The sequence below is a fragment of the Melospiza melodia genome, chromosome 1 (genome assembly GCF_035770615.1).
Source record: "Melospiza melodia melodia isolate bMelMel2 chromosome 1, bMelMel2.pri, whole genome shotgun sequence".
Classification (NCBI taxonomy): domain Eukaryota; kingdom Metazoa; phylum Chordata; class Aves; order Passeriformes; family Passerellidae; genus Melospiza; species Melospiza melodia.
The window spans coordinates 45,107,159-45,127,027 of record NC_086194.1 but is presented as its reverse complement, the minus strand read 5'-3'; the positions used below and the strand labels follow the sequence as shown (position 1 = coordinate 45,127,027).

Genomic DNA, 19,869 nt, shown 5'->3' with positions numbered 1-19,869 from the left:
TTATGGTTTCTTTCTTTGGTATAAAAGCATTGAGCACTATTTTACAAGTTTTTACATTCTAAGCTTGCTTCTATTCGCTTTTACATCCCTAATTCCAGATCTTTAAAGGATGCTTATTTATGACACTTTCATTAGGAGGGTACAAATATAGATACACTAGAAATTTAAGATTCAGAATACGCACAATTTCACAAACAAGCAGTGCTATTCAGGACCCTGAAATGAAAGCAGTACATAAAAATAGATCTGAAACAGAGACAAGCAAAACAGGCTACTTCTGCAAATGATGTACTGTGACTTCTCCGTGCACACATACACACATTTAAAGAGGCAGAAAAAACCCATACTTTCTGGCCTGTTTCAACTTTCAACCAGTTACTGAAAGAATTTATTATTTATACTTCTGAAGTCCAAAGGACAGCACCATCGTTACAATAACACATCCCTCAGCCACATATGTTGCAATATGTGGAAAACAGTACCTTGGAAATGGTTGTTTCAGGACGATTAGGCAGGGGATAGGCAAGCTGAGAGCTTGAACTAAGGCCTGGAAACCAGAGGTAGTAACCTGCACTATGGAGAGCTCCTCTGCAACATCTGACAAGTCACTTCTTGTCTTCTGGCCTCCACTTGTCTTCTGACCTGCACCCCAATTTTACCTGGCTATCCTAAAGTCTCAGGGATGCACAGAACGCTGCAGAGAACAGGGTATGCAGATACTATTGCAATTGAAGATTAAATACATACTAAAGTGAAATAGATACATAGACAACTCTGGTGTTTATCAAAGACTACAAAGCTTTAAAAGTAAACAGGAAGAAGTAATGCAGACAGGGAAGCAGCTGCTAGCCTTAGAAAGGGGCTAAGTCCCTGCACAAACAGCATGCAGCCAGCTCTTGACATTCAACAGCAGCATCATGTCATTTCCAGACTGGGGAATTACATTGATTCCAACAGCTTTCTTTAAACCCACAGTGCTATCCAGCCAAACACCTATCACCTTCAGCAAGAGGAGGAAATAGTCTCCTGAGCCTGGCAAGAAGGCTGCTGAAAATACACAAAACTGTTCTTATTTCCTGAGGCTATCAATGTTAAAATGTCAGTTATAAGGAATCATTTACACACAAATGTGGTTGCATAATTTAATTATATACAGATTCTGATATCATTAACTATTAATTAAATCATGCAGACAAGTGAATTTTGCTTGCAGGCAAGCTATCTTTCCCCAAATTATAATTAACTAAAATATTATTAAATAAAAGCTGCAGAAACAAAATGATCTGTGCTCACTGCTGCTCTGTTTTCCTATAGTCATGAAGGTGATACTTCATAATCCTAGCATACTAATTAGCATTGTAGTGATATAGAAAGAAATCACCTGTTGCAAAGGCAACTTCATTGGGTCAGAGTAAAGCCAATACAAACTACGGGATTCATTCAAGAGACAAATATCTCAAAAAAAAAAGGAAGGCAACGCTTTATTTTCTAAACCTGAGTTAAAGGGACTACAAAGAAATCATCCAGGTCTTCAACATTTTTCACAGTGGAATACGCAGAGATCACATTCACAGCAGAAGTCAAATGTAGTTTCAGAAGAAAGCTGTCTCTGCAGGACCTCTCAAAACATTTGAAATAATTTGCATCAAAAGTACATTTCACAAAATATGCAAGGACACAGCCCACGTACACTCATTCTTTACATGATGGAGGTCAACACAACTCAATGAGAAAAGGAAGGAATATGAACATAATGAGGAATGATCAAGTCAAGGAAGGTTTTCCACAGTAGTATTGAAAGACATCTACTATTACACAAATTTGACTATCCCACCCAGAAAAAAACATTTTGAAGATTGAGACGCCTTCTCTAAAAATCCCTAAAGATTTTATGAAAAGGGAAAAAAAAAAGGACAAAGAATTCTGTGGGAAGAATGAACCCTTTTGTGAGCAAATCTGATGTTCACTAAGGTAAAGAGAACATACAGGTATAGTGGATATCCCTTAGGATGTATCAAAACCCATACAAGTTAAAGAAAATTATCAGCTAGAATCTGATGAGACAATTTAAGCACCAAAGTCTATAGTACAGACAAACCCACCTTTTCTTTTAACTTTTCATTGACCAGGAGACCTTGGCACCTGACTGCCATTTAGTATTTTTGTCCTTACTTTGGTGTTAGGGTACTACATAGTCCATTTGATCCAGAGTCAAATTTCAGTCAAACATGGTGATGTGATCGCTGAACATCACTGCCTGCAATGGCAGGGAGCTCCATGTCTGTGTTGAGCACAGCCTTCAACTACTTAACTTCAACTACTCAAAATAAACAGCCAGGCTTGGCCCTTCAGAGGCACTTAGACATTTACTTCAAGGAAATCAATGGAAGGAACTCAAGTATCTCCAAAGGGTGTGGGATAAACTCATTTCCCCAAGATCAGACATCTAAGTTTTCTGCATAAACTCCACCTCAGCTCTGGTCACAGGATTTTCTATTTTTATGTGAGACCACTGGTGCAAACCAGGCTCCTCAAGGCTAATGTAGGGACTGAGGAGTTCTCATGAGCATGACAAACATGGAAGCAAAATTGCTTCAGAATTCAGAGGGTGAATGGGGTGATGTAGATTAGTCACAGCAACCCAGCTTCTAACAGAACAAATAAATCATGGCAAGAGTTTATTTTTTTTACTATGTCCTATTTAAATGCAATCAACCTGTAGCAAAATCTAACCTAATCAGCTCCCCTTACACTATTTCCAGTAATTGCATCTGAGAGAAAAAGCTGTTTTTACAAGACTATTACAGCAAGAACTAACTCTGAGTTTTTCAGTGACCTTCAAAAAAGCTTCTCTTTTACTTCTTAATGAAAACTCTACAAAACTTTACAAACATTTTGTGGCAGTGGTCACAGGGGTTTTCAGGTGAAGGGAGAGACGAGAACGTTAACTCTATGTTCCAGAAGGCCTGATTTATTATTTTATTATATATATATTACATTATAACTATACTAAAAAGAATAGAAGGAAAGGTTTCTTCAGAAAGCTAGCTAAGTTAAGAATAGAAAAGAAAAGAATGATAACAAAGGTAGCTCTCTCAGACTCTGTCCGAGATAGCTCGGTCCTTCATTGACTACTAATTATAAACATCCAAGATAAGAAATTACAAGTAAACCTGTTGCATTCTACAGCAGCAGATAATCATTGCTTACATTCTGTTGCTGAAACTGCAGCTTCTCAGAAGTAAAAACAATATTTAGATGACATGTATGAAAAAACATTAAAAACAAAGTCGAACTAATCTGGGCTGCACAGTCTTGACAATAAAAAATACAGATGCTGAATGGACTGGCCATTCAAAGGGATGCTGCCAACACACCCCTCAAAATGGAAAGAGATTAAGTGGTACTGCCAGCTCTTCACTGTTAATTAATGAGGCTGAAGAAAGAATATATTTGTTTGCAGATGACAAAGGCATTCAGAAGAAACTAAACATAATTGAGACTGTTGGTAAACTGGCTGAAGAGAAAGCTCTGTGAAATTTAGTAAGGGACAAATCCAAGGCTGGAGACTTACACAGAGAGAATCAACAGTGCAAACACAAGATGAAGACAACAGTGGAGCAGTCCAAGAATAGCAAAACCTGAATACAAGGCAACAATGTTTTCAATAGTACAGCAAAACCACAAAGCACTGACTAACAACCTGAAAAACACCTGAAATAACCCTGCTTTACACAGGTAAGGTCTCAGATCAGCTGCTTAAAGTGGAGTAAGGTACTCTTTTTCAGCAATATAGGCACCAAGCAAATACAGTCAGCAGCAGCAACTGGAATGATCTGAGATCTAGAAATTAAAAAAAAAAATATAAAAAGAACATCTACCTAATAAAAATTATTAAGTCTACAAAAAAAGGCTGGTTTTCAAAGGTACCTTCTACACCTCTCCACCTTTCTTAAAATGAAATGCTCACAATATGTATTCGGCATGTTTTTAAAAGGCTGAAATTCACAGACAGGGAAAGGAATAAAAGAGGAAATAAACAGATTGGGTAGAGGGTGCAGAACATAACAAAGAGTCCTGGTCAGGGAAACTCAGGACAATCCTGATTCAAGGAGACTGTCATTGCCAATAACACACTTCTACTTGCCATAGTAAGAGATATCCCTACTTTAATCCAGACAAATGAAGCATAATTTATGACTAGAGCATGTTACATACTGAAATGCCAAATAAAAGGTGAATTCAAACTGACAAACTAGTCCTTAATTTTCGTTGGAATAGCTATGTTTTGAAATTTGTGTTTTGATTCATTTTGTCTTTGTAGCCTGCAAAAGACCCGAATTAATACAATGAAAAATTCATATTTAAATGGAAGGAGTCAGCTGAGACATGGCAGCAGACTGAGAACAGGCACATTTTGGAAACTATCGAGACTCAGCTTTGACAAAACAAATAAAAAAATTCAGTAGACCACAGTTGTAAATCTCAGCTATTTTACCCTTCTCTCTTGCACTGTTCCCAAATTAGCATCACTGAGAAATCTCCCTTGAAAATACCACAAACAAAAGCATATCTATTTGGAGATTACCACTTTTATGTGCAGTAAGGAGTATCTTCATAGAATAAACTATTTCCATTCAACTTCTTTATTTTATCATGCCTTTACTTGAAAAAATTAACGACTTACAAACAATTTCCAGACATTGCTTCCAGCATTTCGGAACACTGTTGTCAACAAGCAAAATCAACCTCCATGCTCTTAATTTCTGCCTAATTTTATGTTCTTAACTCTTTTCTCCAATTTCAACATAATTGTTATGATTTAATCTGCAAAAAACCCCATGCACATCCCTGTGTTCAGCGCCTTGTATATTATCAATTTGGTAACAGTGGTTTATTTTTTCATGATGGAATAGTCAAAATGTTGGACAGGAACGTTTTTTCTCTCTCTCTGCATGGATAAAGTACAAACTAAATAAGGGCCACAATCTGATAAAGCCTCTGGAATCAGCAACAGTATTAAAAAAACTGATTTCTATATAATTTCAAAGAGTTAGAAATACACTGTCCTCTCTAACATCTGTGAATTCACATCTACAATACAAGAGTATACCGGCAGTATACTACTGTCTATAGAAGAGAAAAAAGAAATAAGGAAGAAACAGCACAGGAAGGATTGTCCTCAGAACCAACTGATACCTTGAGTTTTAGCTTCTATATTTTTTTGATTCTGTGCTGCTTTAGTGTGTAGTTCTGAGCTTCATATTAAGGGATGGTAAGCTCTCTTCCCAGCATAGGTAGACAAAACAATTCCTTTTCTAGCTTAGGACCAAGGACAACTGATCCAAGTTTCAGGCCCAAGATCATAAACAATGGCAGACTGAAGAGAGAAAACAAGAAGGATGGAACTTCATAATCTAAAGCTATAATTGGACAGTTAACTCCAATTTGCTAATGGACCAGAACTTATAAAAGTGAGAGACCTCATGACCGGTCGTCCATTTTGGGTTCATCTTGGGTGTAGCCCTGGCTGGGCTCTTGTACTGCCCAAGGTGTATCCATTGAGGCCTTTTTATAAATACCTACTTGAAATACAAGTGAGAAGCAGAAGAAGTGTAACATTAAAAAGCTTTGTGTCTTTTTCGAAGATTGCAGTTGTAGCTCTAGAAGCCAGTTTTAACTCCGAATTTTTCTAGTGCAACTTGAACATGTCAATGGATATTTTTATCAGATTAAAAAGTGTGTAAGAGGCATTTACAAGAATACATTTTGGTCACAGAATTACAGTTATAAAAAAGGGTTGACAAAAGCAAAAAACTCTTCATTAATACTTAAATAGGGAAAAAAACTCATCTCTCATCCACATAACTGCTCTTTTAAAAAATTTATAAATAATAATGAACAAGACATTTTATTTATGAATAATAAGAGTCGGGACAGCTTTAAAGTTGACATTACTGGAGAAACTTAGTTGAAGTAAAACACATGAAAAATTAATTCTCCCTAAACATATCTCACTTAATACAACCATTTATGCATTACATTAAAGAAGCGTGAACGCATCTCTGAGTTTGTGTTCATATAATGTCTGAGCTTCAGAAAGAGTCAAGGCAAAAAAAAATACTCAGAGGCAATCCATCTGAGTTTGACTGCTGTTCTGACCACATATTTTCAAAAATAAACATACTTTTTAGGAGTCAGAGAATAATTAAGTGTCCAGATGCCTGTTTAATTCATACCCTCTGGGAAGCTTGATCACTCCCATGCCATGTGTTACATGGGCATGTTTCCACAGAGCTCGAGGCTAGGACCAACAGCCCCTCTAAGACAGACTGCTCAGCAGAGGGCAACTACTCTGTCATTGCCACTTACATTTAAATTTGAACTTGTGATCTTCAGGCAAAAAGTTTTATATCCTTGTCATCAATGTATAATAATTATTTAGTTCTTTAAATATAGGAACACTAATGTAAACGGCAAAGTCTGCTGAAAACAATTGTGGAGGAAGGGGTCTGTGAAGTCATTGCCACAAAATGTGATGCACAGAGTGTACCTTTCCGTTGTTGTGTTCCTCTGCTGATGATATTCCTGTGATATCCATTGCTCTCAGCAATACAGATGATGTATACATCCTGTCTTTTTCATTTGAAGTTACTAAAGAGCAAAAATTCCTCATATTTTACTAAATATCACAAAGCAAAATCCTATCCAATTACAGTGAGGGGTTTTTTTAACCACTGTATAGCTTTATTACTGGCAATTTAATTATTTGTCAGTAGTTTCATTCCTAAAGAGTGATGAATGTATGTGATATTCTAAACTTTTATATTCTGCAATTAGTTTTAATGAGGCAGTGCTCCTAATTATAAAATGTTTTGCATAATTAAGCCCCCAGAATGAGTGAACGTACACTTGTACACATAACCTGTGTGCTCCTGTCCTTTATATTACCACAGTACATGTTAGAGTTCTACAACAGGATGCTACTTCTTTATTTTGTTCTTTTCCATTATATTCATCTATTGTATAACACCATTTAGCTACCTACCACTTCTGCTTTGCTTTCACTACAGTGGATTCCAAATTCAAAACACATCCCTGGGCAACCTGTGCCAGTGCTTAGTTACCCTCACAGGGAAAGAATTTTTCCTGATTTTCAGGGGGAACTTCCTGTGTTTTGGTCGGTGCCCAGTGCTTCTGATCTTGTCACTGGGAAACACCAAACAGAGCCTGGCTCCATCCCCTTTGGTGCCCTGCCTTGAGGTATTTATAAGAAATTGGTACATTAGTTACTCCTGAGTCTTCTCTTCTCCAGGCTTAACAGTCCCAACTCTCTCAGCCTTTCTCCATAACAGAGATGCTCTGGTTCCTTAATAGTCTCAGTGGCCTTTCACTGGACACCCTCCAGTATGCCCGTATCTCACCCATTCTGGGGAGTCCAGGATTGGACCCAGCACTCCAAGTGCAGCCTCACCAGCACTGAGGAGGAGGATGACCACCTTCAAGTTGCTGGCAGTGCTTTGGCTAAAGCAGCCCAGAGCATCATTAGGGGTTTTTTTGCTGCAAGAGCACATTGCTGGCTCATGTTCAAGCTGGTGTTCACCAGGTCCTCTTCCGACAAGGTGCTTTCCAGCTGGGCAGCCCCCAACATACATCAGTGCTTGGGGCTGCTCCTCTCTATGTGCAAGACTTTGTACTTCCCCTTGGTGAACCATATCCCTACTCCAAGAAAGTATGAATGAAGGACATGGAGTCTATTATTGTGTTTTGAATTCCTACATAGCCACGCACTGAAATTTAATGAAAGTTACTTTCAACACAAAAATTTAACAGTAACCTTTCAGCTAAATGGGACTGAAGAATCAACATTGATTTAATACCATGGATAATTAACTTCCTTTTCTCTCCTTAATGGAACAGTCAAAAATGATCCATTACTTTGTAAAACAAGATCATACATTTCTCTATATAGAGAAAAATTACACTGTTTCTAAGTTGTCTAAGAAGCCACTACGGAAACAGAATGTCATTGCTTCTAGTTCAAATTACAATGATATACTAGACCTGTAAATTATGCCTATACATATCAAATTTGTACTGAATGGATGAAACACAGAAATTAAGTCTATTTCCAATCAATTTTAATATGCAGAAAACATTTTCATCTTCGCAAAACTGGAGAACACTCAGAGACCAACAAACTTTTGCCAACATAATCAATGTCAAGACACAGAGTAGGAAGGACAAACTTATGAAACAGAAAGAAACTTGAAGGAATCTCTGTGCTGAAGAAGCACTTCTTAACAGACACAGCATAATCCCAAGACTGGCTATGTCCAAGAGGATCTGAATACTCTTATCTAGGACAAAAAAATCTGGATCTGCCTGCATTTAGTAGATTGCTGCAAGATGTTTCTCTCAGAGCAGTATTTTTTACATGAGTTGAGACTGTTAGCAGGTTTCAAGATTTTTAAAGTAAGCAGTAAAGTCAAGACTGCACAGAGTTCATTAGGTGACCAGAAGGGTCAGACTCCAACAGAGAGGACAGCAGTTTTGTTTAGCCTAAAGTGAAAGCTAAACTATTCCCCTGCTGACTTGGTAATCACTGACAGGCCTGGCAGCAGGAACATCCCAGCGCCCCAACAGCACCAGGAGAGCTCCCTCCAGTACTGCTCCTTGCCTGGGAGCCATAGGAAAACACATGGGGAGCTGGTGCTGCAGTGGTAGAGAGGACACAGAGCAGGCTCTCACTGTTCACAGAGAGGTTTCTCTGCACTCTGTGTGATTTTAAAGGAGATGGTTTTGATGCTATTTTTAACTGCATATAATAGTGCAGAAAGAACTGAAGTAAATGAAAGCAAAATGATGGAATCTTTCAGGAAGGAGACATTGTTGAATGAACATTGACTCATTGCAAAGTCTCATTTGACCCTAAATGAAGTAGAAACTGCAAACTTGATACAAAAAAGAGTTCTTTACAGTACACACTGTAATGTGTAATAAAAAAAGAAAGCACCCACATGAAATAAGCTGGAACAAAATATATTGAGTCAACAGCAGTCCAAATTCACTGGCTCAACTAAGGAAATAATTAGAAACAAAACAGAAGATTTTATTTTCACAAGGACTATGGAAAGTATCAGGACATTGACAAAAACAAGAAACTTACATTCATAAAGTAAAAAAACCATAATGATTTAGCTACTGTAAACCTAGGAGAAATGTTTCCTGTTAACTTAAAACAAACAGAGCCCAGTCAAAAATCTGCCAAGCAAATTCTAACACCCATTCTTCCATTTCTGAATTTCTACAATTACTGTAGAAACAGTTTCCTTTTTTACTTTTTTTGGTAAACATTATTTTTCACACTACAGTACTAAAACAATTTACAAGAAAGTACCCTCATTTAAAAGGACTTTTTATTGTTTGCTCTACCATTCATGTCAGTATTTTGTTATCACAGTACTGCTAGGTATTTCTCAACCTGCAGGGCACACACCTAAAACACATTCCCACTTTGTGCTTATCCCCTCTTTGCAATTATTTTTCATTCCCATCATTTCAGCTCGTCTAACTTATTCCACCTCCTCAGAGCCAAAGATGATTTGCTATCAGCTATGAGAGCACCACCTCAATCTCCATCACCAGATGAAGATTGTGTATTAATTGCTGAGCCAACTCAACTGGGCCATCAAGGCACTGGAACCAAACAAAGCAGAGCTAAAACACCTGACTTGCATGAGCTGTTTGATTGGAAATATACATAAATTTTTAAGATTTTTGCAAGAGAAGCCACAAGCATTTGTTTGAAGAATGCTGATTAATGGAGGTGAGTTAATTACCTACACTTCAGTAAACCTGGGGACAATCTTGACCCCATGAGAGAGCATTTATGGATGACACAAGAAAGGAAAGTCATAGGACCTTTTTCTTCTCTCTCTGAAGGGTAAAGAAGACAGCTCAGAGCTACCAGCACCAGTTAAATCCTGAAAGACATTTCTCATTCCTCACTCACCCCCACCCCTTCTATGCCCTCTGCTTAAAGAAGTATAATCTTGGTAACCTGGATGGTTTCCTCTGCACAACACTCAGTAACCCAAGGCAATACTGAAGCCAGTGCTTTAAGCAGCCCTGGGATGACACAAACTCAACAAGTTTTGCTAGGCAGAGTTAAGGAGGGAACATGCTTCCCACTTGCCCTCAGCACTGAGCCCTGGCTGCAGAAATGAATGCTCTCTCTCTCCTTTGCCCTTCCCTTCCATGCCTTGTCCTGAGGGCTGCTCTAAGAGAACAAGGACTGCACTCCAACAGCATCAGCTGCCCCCCTCCACCTGGGTGAGGACACTAATTTCCTCCCCTTTCCTCTAGAAGTACTAGTTAGTATGCCTGTAACATTTTAATCTCATATTTTAAATTATATGACACAGAAACAAGTAGGTGCCATTATGAAAACAACAAAAAAATAGTTCTGTATTTAACTGTATTATTTTGTTGTGTTTCTTTCCTCTTAAAAAAAGTTACATAGACTTCTTTCCCCCCCAACCACTGGCTGGTTACTTCACTTTCAAATAGATGGAGGCCTCAGTACTCAAACATTTATCTAACAACCAAGTCTTGCATCACTAAACCATAGTGTTAAATACCTTTTCATTTTTTGTCCTATTATATTAATTTAAACTCTTGAGACAGGGAGACAGGAAAGAATGCTGCTCTTTAGTCTCAGACCTATACTAACATCCAGTGCTTTGTGACATACATAAAATTTTTGAAGCTTTATGGAATTACAGTTAAAAATGATCAGAAGTCACCAACCAATTCTAGCTAACCTATCTTAATCCTGAGATAAAGAATAATTAAGAGTAAGTATGTTACATCAGTACTGACAGTGTCTTTTCAAACTAAAATTTGAGTCAAGCATTAGTGCACTTTGTTTCTTCTCCTTTGGGAAAAAAAAAAGGCAAAGTTGCTCCATTATTTATATTTAATGAATCATTTAAAGACAGCAGTTTTGTCTATTTATAATTGCAATGTTTAAATATAGTGCACTGATTGCTTCTTGTCTTTTTGAAGTACCACATGGCAACATCTGCGAGTTTATTTTGGAAAAAAAAAAATCAATAGAACTATAAATTCAGAATCCAAGTGGCTCTTAATTGCAGATACTGATGCTGACTGGTACTTAACAGGACTTCCAGTTTCAATCAGGGTCCACTGGGGTCTGACCCTTCCAGTGGTTTCCAAGAAGAACATAGAACAGGAAAGCAAAGGGGGAGTCCCCCAAGATGAGGAAGGAAAGGATAACCAGGGAGAGATTGTAATATTGTGTGTGCAACCAGCTGATGCCAACTGCTTCTTTCTCCTCTTACTCCCTCTGTTTTGACAATATTTCTTCTCCAGTCTTTTTGGGGAGGGGTTTTTCCTGTCAGCTATACTGTCAGAATACAGATGTCTGTCATTACACTCTGTGAGAACTGCAACACATATGGTTCCCTCTGTCCAGAAAGTTTTTTGAATCAAATGCTGCCTCTGGAGCTCCAAGTTAAGAATTACTACTGCTACAAAAGAGAACAGCCAAGGAGAAGCAACACAGAACCAAGTTTTCTGCTCCAAGACTGCTCCAAGGCTGTCTCCAGCTGCCAACAGATCAGCAGGCTATGCTTTGCTCACAAGAATGCTATCTCCACAGAGGTATCCAGCTTCTCCCCCTGCACTATTGCTAGCTGCAACCTCTCCCTTCCCATACCCTCATATGAACAACTTCTGCACTATTTAAAAGGCACAGAGCATTTCTTACTCTCACACTTCCCACATTACAAACTCACTGCCTTCCCCATGAGTTTTTCACAGTAAAATGTGAATCAAATCCAGTTCCCGGTGTTAGAGATGTAACACAGGTACAACACACATAACCCAGACACCCTGAATGCACCAACTACTCAAAGAAATAAACATACCAACAGTGGGAGCTGAGGAGAAAATCCCACTCTGGCAAGCAATTTTAATCCTGTCCCTACTCTAAAAATTTATTCAAAACTGTAGCAAGCACAGGGAATTTTTGAACAGTCTCACCGTACACTCAGCTCTCCAAATAAGAACTAGAGTGAAATTAAAGTAAATAACAAATAAAACTAAACAGGACACTAAAAGTTCTTTGCCTCAATTGAAAGTTTCAGTTGAAATAAGTCTGCCCTTTGTAGCTGAGCCATTACTTAATAGTGACTGCTAGGATCCATACTGGCTTTAGTCAAAGCATTCTTCTGTCTATAGGATCATGTCCATAAAGCACCAAAGGCTGTCTGGCGCCTGAGATCATGAAACAGGAGCCCATTTGGAGGTTGAGCATGTAAAAGTATAACTTTTGCCTTACACTTAACAGGATATAAATGCTTCTATTAGATTAAGGCATGTTTGTAACTAAATAGTGAGGTGAGCTTGTAAATGGCGCACTAGGAAAATGAGGATGCTGGGTACACTGTCAGCTTGGGTAGCTGTGCACATCCAGCACAACAGTGCCCATCTCACAGGGGTGTTCGTCCCACTTGAGCAAGGATTAAGGGGCAAGGAGAGAATGACTTAAATCCTCAAATTATTCTCTCAAACTAAAAGTTTGCTTCTTTGACTTAATGTTCTATGTATTTTTCAAAACATAAAAATACTATTGTCAACTCCATATACCTTTATAAGTATTTTGTGAATTAAGAATTAAAGCTACACAATTTTCCAACCTGACAAGTATGGGTAACTAAGATGATCTGCAAGTGAGTGAAAGGGTCAAGCAATTTCCTAGTTGAGATTTTCTTTATTTCTCAGTGAAGTAAGCAACAATTGGAGGAAGGAAAGGCTTAAGCATGACATTTCAGAAGCCAGAAGCTGTTCTTGTAAAACAGAAGAACAGTACAATTCAAAACCAGGAAAACCACATATAATTACAGGTCAAAAAGCTGAAAACATTAAGTGGGGAAGGAATCAAAACACTGACAGTCGAAAAGACCAACACAATAGCAGAAACAACTAGAACAAACATATGTATATAAGCAGAAAAAATAGAAAATAATTAAGTGAATTGAAATCTGACAGGCCATCTACACACTAGGATGAGCAAGATGTACTGTTTATCTTTAGGTCTTGGTGAACGAGAGTATTGAAATGGTCCATTTTACCCCTCAGGAAATGAGTACGTCAGATTTTAACTTTCAGAAGGAAAACCAAAATAAATTTGCAATTTATTTTTTTCTTAACAGTACTCACGCTTAATGAAAATAATTTGACAAGCCAGAGGGCTATCTGTTCAAATCAGTGATTAATTAAACAAGACTATTTTAATTATTCTTAAAATAACACTGCTATATTTATATATTTAAAAGATTAATAGGTGGAGAATGCTATCATTTCCAGCCTTAGAAATCTGAAAGATTACAGGCCATATATTTAAGCTTTAGGGGAACTGCAGAATGAAAATCAAAGTTGGTTCAGTCTTAGGGACAAGAAGAAAAGGATTAGCTGCAAGATGTTCACCTACAGAACAGCAGAGAGAGTGCAGATCCTTCTGCCATTTGATGCAGTAACAGTTTTTATATCTGGTATAAAGACTAGATGCTTCACAGACATCCCTGCTTACTAGTAGGCCTCCTTTAATTCCCTTTCTAAAGGGACTCTATCTAACGTATCAACTAGATTTTCTTTCAGAATAGACTGGCTTTTCTCAAGAGAAATATGCAAACAACACAAAAGACATCTGAGCTTTTGTCAGACCACAGCTAGCCATAAATATGGATCTAATAATTTGTTACACACCGTACAGAGTTGTACAGCTTTTCAAAACTGGGCATGTTAAGAACATGCAGCCTTTATCAATAACTAGGCCACATATTTGGAAATGGGGATAATCAGTTTAAATGTCTGTCAAACTTAAAAGGTAAAGCCTAAAAATACGATTACAGTAAAACGCATTACTGGCACAACAGCTGCCAGAGAGATTAAAAATGAGTGAAACAATTGAGCCTTTGACACAAACCCATCAGTCTGCAATGCTCACACTGTCATGGAGAGACAAAGATTCATTAGAAGAACCAGGTACAGATGCAAGAAAATCTGTGTTCTAAAGAAATGCTTTTCCTTTGTTTAATCTATGCAGTTTAAACATAATGTACATGTTCATTCAATCCATGGTAACTTCCACAAGTTGGTTATTTGAGAAGCTCATGCAGCAGGGGAGGTGAAGAAGGAGGACACGTATTTCCAACACACAAGAATTTTTTCAGACAAGTCTGATTTTAGTGACTGTGACTTTTGGTGTAATGAAGGATATAACCTCTTCCTACAGATCTTATCTTCTTTTTTTTCTGTAGACAATCTTGGCCATACCACCAGTAGAAACAGGTTCAGGTCTTTGAAGGAAGTGTCATTGGCATTCATTTGCTCTTTTTAAAGAACTTGTTTCCTCCTTATTCCCCATGCAGTATAATTCACACCACCAATGCAAAATGATGAAAACAAAGTCTATATTCACACTCTTCACTACACTCAGGGTTTTGAAAGCCTGTTTAAACTGTCCCTAAACAGCTGGGGTTTTTTCCACTAAGTTTTAGTCCTCAGACAGAAAATACTCCATACCTTTGATCAAGCATGACAATCTTTGCTATTTATTTACTACTGCTGTCGTATTTTAAAGATAACTATAACATTAGGGAAGTGCATAATATTGAAATGTGGATGCAGTAGAAATTAAAACATTTGTACTAATGAAGTTTTCTGATTTGTTCTCTATTCCTTTACTAGTCTATCATCAACATCCTTTTAGATTCCTTCTAGATAGTCCAGAACTACTGAGTACTGAACCAGTTCCTAAGACATAAGTCCTTCTTTAATGGCAACAGCTGATTTATTAATTTAAAGGTTATGGTTTGTAAGTTTTTTCCTTTCTTCACCATGTAAAGTGCTTGGTACTTACCAAAGTTAACCCATCTGCACTTAAATACTGAAAACACAAAGCCCCCACTTAAATAATGAAAACTCAAAGTTTTCATGGTTGCTTTTGATTCACAAGAATCTTTCTCTATAATGAAAAATTGTCAACATATTGCAACTTTTTTTCTAATATTTCAATGGAGCAAACACTCTTGAGTTTTTCAGATATGAACTCCAAAGAAAAAATATTTAAATTAAGTGTGCTGCAATCACATTATCCACCTGTACTAGCTCCTTTTCATCTTAATAATTATTAGCTTTGCTGACTCCTGGCAAACTTTCTTCTTGCTTATTATGTATCAATAGCTGTTACACACAAGTTTAGGGGGCTGGTTTTTGTTATTTTGTCTTTAAAAGGGCAGTGTTTACGTATTTTCCATTTTCTTTAGTGGATATTGCCTTCACTTTTTAAAGGAAGCATTTTTATTTTCAACAAATCTTTCATTCAGCTTTCTGATGCTTTTTTCTTTCTTTTTAGACTTTACCCTTAATTAGACACATTTTCTTGAGCCTCTACCTTTCAACATAATTCATCCTGACTCCAAGCACCTTTCCTTTTACCTGTTCCTTTTATTTCTTTTTTAAAATTAAAATCCCTTCTGTAACTCAAAACACTAGAGAAAAGTAAAAAAAAGGGTACAGCAGTGTCACTACCTCCACTGTAGAAATTGCTCTGAAAGAATAAAAGGCTTCACAGCCATCGTTCCTCAGTCTCAGGCAAAAGACACATAAGATCTAGTCCAAAAAAATAAAAAGCTTTAAAAACTCAGAGACACTGCTCAACTGTTCAACTAGTGACATAACTATGAAGACCAAACTTGCTGACCACTGAATGCAAGTTAAACAAAATTGTGTGCTTGTAACACAACAGTTCCAGGATTACATATGGACTCGATTTTGCAATGCAAAGTATTTCTATCCTTAATTAATAAAGATTACTAGGAATTTCAAGCCTTTCACCCTTTCTTTCCTCCCCACCTCCAAAAATAAAAAAAAAGATTTTTATGTTGTGCACCTCTACAACTAAGTCTGTTAAGTCCATCCCCTCTAAATAATAGAATAAACTTCTTCAAGGTCAAGTGCAAGGTCCTGCACATGGCTGGGACAATCCAAAGCACAAATACAGGCCGGGCAAAACATGCATTGAGAGCAGCCCTGCTGAGAAGGACTTTGGGGTGGTGCTAGATGAAAGTCGCACATGACCTGGCAATATGCACTCAGCCCAGAAAGCCAATCCAATCCTGGGCTGCATCAAACACAGCATGGCAGCAGGGCGAGGCAGGGGATTCTGTCTGCTCTGCTCTGGTGAGATCCCATCTGGGAGCTGCATCCAGCTCTGGAGTCCCAGCACAGGATCCACACAGGCCTGCTGGAGCAAGTCCAGAGGAGAGCCACAAAGATGATTAGAGAGCTGGAGCACCTCTGCTACAGAGACAGGTTGACAGAGCTGGAGCTGTTCAGCCTGGAGGAGAAAAGGCTTCTGGGAGACCTTAGAGCATTTTCCAGTACCTAAAGGGGCTAAAAGAGAGATGGAGAGGGATTTTTAATACAGGCACAGAGTGACAGGGCAAGGGGGGAATGGCTTTAAACTGAGAGAGACATTAGGGTGGTGAGGCACTGGAAGAGGTTGACCAGAGAAGCTGTGGATACCCCATCCCAGGAGGTGCTCAAGGCCAGATTGGATGGGGCTTTAAGCAACCCCATCTGGTGGAAGATGTCCCTACCCAAGGCAGGGGCTTGGATCTAGACAATCTTTAAGGTCCTTTCCAATCCAAACCATTCTATGACTCTTAAATTACTACAGAATTGGAATCATTGAGTGGTGACAAAACTCCACACACATCAAACATGCATGGGCTTGGTGTTGTTTGGCTAAATAGGTAAAATATATTAGATAATCTTTTTCACTCTAGTTTACTTATTTACTAAAGGTTTGTAACCACATACCTACAGCGATTATTTAATTTTTCATTTTTGATGCAAATACAAAATATGAAAGCTTCTGGGCTTGTTCACTCTTCTTAATGCTACTTCTCCAGTGATCTCTAGGGCTCAGTCTTGCCACATAAATTCTGATCAGAAGCTTGTTTGGCATAAATAGTTCTTTTAGATCATAAAAGACCAAACTCCTAAAAGACAGTTCCTTTGGCACACAGTAGAGCATAAATTCTTTTCTGCCAAGAAAAGATAAATCACAGAGGTTCAAATAAGCAGTAACTGCAATACACAAACACGGCTGGTTAGCAAGAAATAACCAAACCAACAAGAAACAAATCAACCCAATCCAAACCTGAGAAATGTGTTTTCATTTTCTTTCAATAAGAAAGAAATGCTTTTGCAGTAGGTCTTTCAGGCACTATGAATTAGTATTCCAGGATGACTTGTTGCAAGTCAACTGTACCTAAGTGACCATTTGTATTTTGAGAATATTGATTATATGCAGTTGAGGAATGGTTTTTGAGCTAAAAAGCTGAAGCTCAATAAATGAAAAAAAGACAGCAAAAACTGACTTGCCAATGTTAAAGTAACATATGCCTAAGGTACCTTCACAACAACTTTTAAAATTCTGTTCCCTATAAATAAACATCTAATAATTAACGACAATTAATTAGGCCTAAACCAAATTTATATTAATGTTGTGAATCCTAAATATTTTTCACAATTGGTTGCTGTGAAAAGGATTGTGTGTCACATGGAGAGGATTAGGACATCACATTGGAAGTGATCAGGAGCAGAAGGATTTATAAGAATGATGATCCAGCTTTTATGGAAGGAACACATATCTTTCCCTACACTTTCCAGAATGCAGTAGCAGGAATATTTTATAGCAAAATTTTTATTATTGATCCTTTTAAAACAAACATTTAAAAAAAGTAGAGAACAAAACACAAATAGAAGGTAATAAGGGCAGAGTACTACTGAAACGCTCCAAGTAGCACAGAAAGCCAAACTTACTGAGTCCTGCTTCTGCAAACAGTTCACAGGAGGCTGTGCTGTGCCTACAAGTCACACTTTGATTTAATCCTCATGTAACAGCATACCAGAGCAAAATGAACCAGTATGAGACCACTTGCACACCTATCCTTAGAAACAAAAGTGAAAAGCAACAAGCATTCACCTGGATAAAACATATGCTTACAGCTCTCTGCAACAGAACTAGCCCCAGGCAACTGTGCAGACAGGAAGGTTCTAGATTAGAAGCACAAGTAAGGTTGGTGAAAGGAGCTTTTAGGTTGAAAGGAGCTTTACTCTGACTTGTGTTCTCAAAGCTATTAACAAATTTTCCACTTGAGGCACTTTATTAAATGGACTGACCTTTGTCTTCAAAATACATTTTTTCTTTGAAATTGGGTCCTCAGTAAAAAGAAAAAGAGGCAAATTGAGGTCTGGTCGTTCTTCCTCAGCCATTTTCACACATAATGTGATAACTTTCCACGTAAGTAGCATCACTCCTCAAGGACCATCTCTCAATACCATGGCTCCTGAAAAGTCAGCCTGCCTGCTGACCCACATAAGAGCTGCATCTTGTCAGTGGGACTAGCTTTACAGAGATGCAAAATACAAGACATCCCACTGACATCTAATGGGACTAGCTGCTATGCTCCTCGCTTGATGGAAAAAAAAGTCCTACAGGAGACTGATTGCTATGGGTAAATCATGCCATCTATTAGCTACCATTTTAAAAATGTGGACATCAAACCTTGAAACAAATGGGGTATTTATGATATCCATAAGAAACAGTTCTGGGCTTCCAGTACAAATGAGAGATGGACATCCCGAGGAGTACAGCAAAGGCCCACTAAGACTATTTAGGGACTATAGCACCTCTCCTATAAAAAGAACTGGTTCTGTTCAGCCAGGAGAAGAGAAAGCCCAGTGGGGCATCTCATCAGTTTTTCATAAATACTTGAAAGGAGGGCACCAAGAAGACAAAGCCAGGCTTTTTTCAGAGGCTCCCAGTGACAAGATCAAAGATGAAGGGTACAAACTGAAACCCAGGAAGTTATCCTTGAACATCAGGAAACAGCAGTCACCTCCATGAGAGAGCACTAGCACAGTTTGTCCAGGGATGTGCAGTTTTCCTTGAAGCAATTTAGAAGTCACTGAAGATGGCCCTGGGAAACTGGCTCTTGGTGGTCCTTCCTCAGTAGGGGTATTGGACAAGAGGACCTCCAGAGGTCTCTTCCAACCATGCTATGATTTTGTGAACAGCAGCTAAGAATGAAAGTAGTATGGCAATTTATCATTTTCAGGATAGACTGCACTCTAAATTTCCCATGGTGTTTAAACCTCAGCAATCTTACTAAATGCTGAGCTGTAGGTCTCATCAATGAAGCAATCTTTAGAAGGTGGCTCAATATGTATGGATTGGCAAAATTCTAAGTATTACTGTTGGATCAATACTTTAATTAAGATGGATGAAATTATGTTTGAGAATTACTTTCTGCAGTAATAAGGCAAAAAATTTCCCTTTCTTACTATGCTTTGATATTAAATATAAATCACAGTGTTGAATAAGCCTCTGGCAAGGTTAATTAATAAAGCAATATCAATCAAGCATGAAATTATCATGGGACAAATGCTACCCATGGCAGAAATAGAGAACAAGAAGAGACATCCATCAAAGATTAAACAGGCAAAGACCATGTTGTTTCCAAAATGAGACCCTGAGCTGGACAAGCACAGTACAAAGACAAAGATTTAACAGACTACTATAATGCATCACCTAATACAATAACTCTAATTCATCAATTTTCATGTTAAAGTGCATTTGAATGGAAATACCCATCTAGAGCATGCCAGTTTAAATATCACTGGCTTCTCCTCATTGTAAATTTAAAGTCATCCATTAATAATCATTGATGGAATAAAAATCTGGAAACAAATACATGAAAACATGTT

At 37.9% G+C, this 19,869-nt stretch overlaps 1 protein-coding gene across 7 annotated transcripts in view; it reads right to left on the bottom strand.

Annotated features, from left to right (window-relative positions):
* MYRIP (myosin VIIA and Rab interacting protein) overlaps positions 1-19,869 on the bottom strand; it is a 205,673-nt gene that overhangs the window by 149,872 nt on the left and 35,932 nt on the right. The window lies entirely within an intron of this gene.